Here is a 2,967-nt window from a genome sequence, read left to right as displayed (position 1 = left end):
ACCACCATGTATTACAGCAGTCATTGATATTTTCCTACTAATCTATCCATAACTCTGTAATGTTTGTATTGTTCCTATCCTATTTCATAAATGGATGCATGTTTATTATTATGTGTTTCCTACAACAACCATTGAGACTAGTTAATGATTATTCAATAGGTCACTCATGTATAGTTCTATTTATTTTCTTTTGAAGATACCTGAGTACAACAACTATTGATAATCTCCTACCTCTTTTGTTTGTAACTCACTATTATTTGTCTATTTGTTTTCCTGAGAAACTATCTTGTAGATAGCAATATGTAAAACAATAACCATTGGTAATTTCCTACCACTTTGTCTGTAATTTGGTAAGCCTCCCCCCATTATTGTTATCCTTCTCTTACTCTTTAAAATAAAAAAAAAATAAAAAATAAATAAATGAATGGATAAACAGGTCATATTAGTTGTTTTTTTTGTTGCTGTAACAGAACACTTGAAGCTGGGTCCTTTACACAGTAAAAGAGGTCAATTTAGCTCATGGTTCTGGAGATTCAACAGCATGGTATTAGCATCTGCCTGGCTCTAGTGGGGACCTTATGGCTACAGCACAATGATATCATAATGGGAGCACAAGAGGGTGTGATCACATGACAAGATAAAAGCCAGAGTAATTCAGGTGTCAGGTTCATTCTTTTTATAACAAGGTACTCTTGTAGAACTAATTAGGGTCCTCTGAGTGTGCTCGCTCTCTCGCTCTCTCTCTCTCTCTCTCTCTCTCTCTCTCTCTCTCTCTCTCCCCCTCTCCCTCTCTCTCCCCTCCTTCCCTTGCCCCACAAGTCAGTGCTTGGGATCTCAAAGATCTCAAACCCAAGGCCTCACACATGCAAGTCAAGCCCTCTACCACTGAGCTACCTTGGCAACCCCTATGTTAATCTCTTCCTAGGGTGGTGCCCCCAGTGACCTAATCACTTCCCACTAGGCCCTACCTATTAAAGATTCTGCCACATCAACACCACCACACTGGGGACAAAGCTCCCAGCAAGTGAGTCTTTAAGGGACAAAATATATCCAAACCACAGCATAGGTGAAAAGATAGAGCAGGAACCATTTGAAAAACCCAAACCAGAAAGAGTTAAAGTGGTAACCCTTACAAAATGGAACTACAGGTAAGTAGGGATAGCTGTTTTTCATTGTAAGTCCTTTGGTACTATTTAGTTTTTATCTACATGAATGCATCTTTTTGATAAACATTGTAATGTTAATTTGGGGGGGTTAGTTGGTTGGTTTATTTTTTGAGACAGGATCTCATTCTGCAGTTCAGGCTGGCCTTAAGTTCACTATGTAGCTCAGGCTGGACTCAAATTCACCAAGATCCTCCCACCTCAGCCTACTGAGTGCTGGGATTATGGGCATGTGCCACCACGCCAAGTTCTAATGTTAAATTTTTTAAAGGGTTTTTACAGAACAAAAAAAGATGAATTTGTGAAGCTTTATATTAGTTGGTATCCATAAGTGGAATTTTTCTCCCTTCTAGGAGATATTCACCAATGTCTAAAGTCATTTTTGGTTGACATAACTTCCATGGTATGCTCTTGATACCAGTCACACTGCTAAACATCTCACATCATACAGGACAGCTCCCTGCAACAAAGAATTATTTAGCTCAGAATGTCAATAAGGGTGACGCTGAGGAATCCTGTTTTATATAAATATGTAGACAATAGATCCATAATTTATTAAGGAAAGGCATAGTAAATAGGGTCACCCTATGAGAAGAACATAATGTAGAAAACCTACCATTCTACCCCACAATCCATTCTTGGAGGTTAGAGAAAAGTCCTGAATTGAGTGATAGTTCCAATGGTAGTAGTAGGAATGTAGGAGCCATAGTAAATGTAGAAAGACCTACTAACTTCTGATCCACATATGAACCTTCACTACGCACAAGTGCAATGGGCCATTCACCCCATATTGCCCCGCTCATTTCATTGCCTGTTCTTGCCGGTCTAATTCATCCCGTCTCTTCATGAATCAACACTGAATACTACCTTCTTCTCTTTATCTTAAACCCCAACCACAAGACTTCTCTCAGATCACAATCCATGCTGGAATGTGTTCTCCACATTTCTGAGTCAGGGTTCATCCTTCTGTCATTCACACGGCACCTCTCTGATGAAATCTTCTCTCCAACTCCTAAGAAAAAAGTAAACAATTTTTCATCATTTCCGTCTTGCATAAAACATGACCCCTCTCCTTTATTCAACAACCTACTGAATCTATTAATTTTTTTACTTATACATTAAGTAATTACTAAATGTCCATATCTGCTAGGTGTGTTGACTGCCACGTGTTTATGATATATATGTGTCTGTGTTAGAGTTTTGTCCAGCTAGAAATAGTTTAGACAAATGGGAGGGATGTGTGAAGGAGGAAGGGCAGTCACTATTCCATGCTACTCCTCAGAACATTAGTTTTTACCTCAAAGAGCAACAGTTTCATGCTGCCAGGTACGGACAACTTGCGAGGGAAGGGGAAATATCCCATGCCAGAACTAGTATACTGAAATATCTGAAGAAGGAAACACATGAAATTCATAACAGCAGTCAACTTCAGAGGAAGAAACTAGAGACTTGAAAGTGAAGGAGAAAAACAAACCTAATTTTTAGTGTATATCCTTTCATAATTTTAGGATTTTGCTCCATGTGCATATATTAATTACACAAAACAATGATTTTTATATCAATATACTATACAAAACTATACATTTGTGTCTTTAACCAAATCTCTACGTGACTACGATTAAAATAATTGTATATCTGGCCCAGTGCAATGGTTCATGCCTATAGGACCAACTATTTGGGAGGCTGAAGCAAGAAGATTCCTGGAGCCCACAAGTTTGAGGCCAGCCTGGGCAACAGAGCAAGATATTCTCTCTCTCTCCCTCCCTCTTTCTCTCTCTCTCTCTCTCTCTCTCTCTCTCTCTCT

General features: G+C 38.9%; 1 long non-coding RNA gene across 1 annotated transcript in view; it reads right to left on the bottom strand.

Moving 5' to 3' along the window:
- Window positions 1–1,793: 1,793 nt before the first annotated feature.
- LOC106150348 overlaps window positions 1,794–2,967 on the bottom strand; it is a 38,825-nt gene continuing 37,651 nt past the window's right edge. The window contains exon 3 of the long non-coding RNA XR_001237115.1: window positions 1,794–2,175. This is a non-coding gene — a long non-coding RNA (uncharacterized LOC106150348). The remainder of the gene's footprint in view (window positions 2,176–2,967) is intronic.

This window comes from Chinchilla lanigera, unplaced genomic scaffold, assembly GCF_000276665.1.
Source record: "Chinchilla lanigera isolate Chin_1 unplaced genomic scaffold, ChiLan1.0 scaffold00072, whole genome shotgun sequence".
In the NCBI taxonomy this organism is placed as follows: Eukaryota; Metazoa; Chordata; class Mammalia; order Rodentia; family Chinchillidae; genus Chinchilla; species Chinchilla lanigera.
The sequence above is the reverse complement of the archived record's forward strand: the minus strand, read 5'-3'. Positions and strand labels throughout refer to the sequence as shown.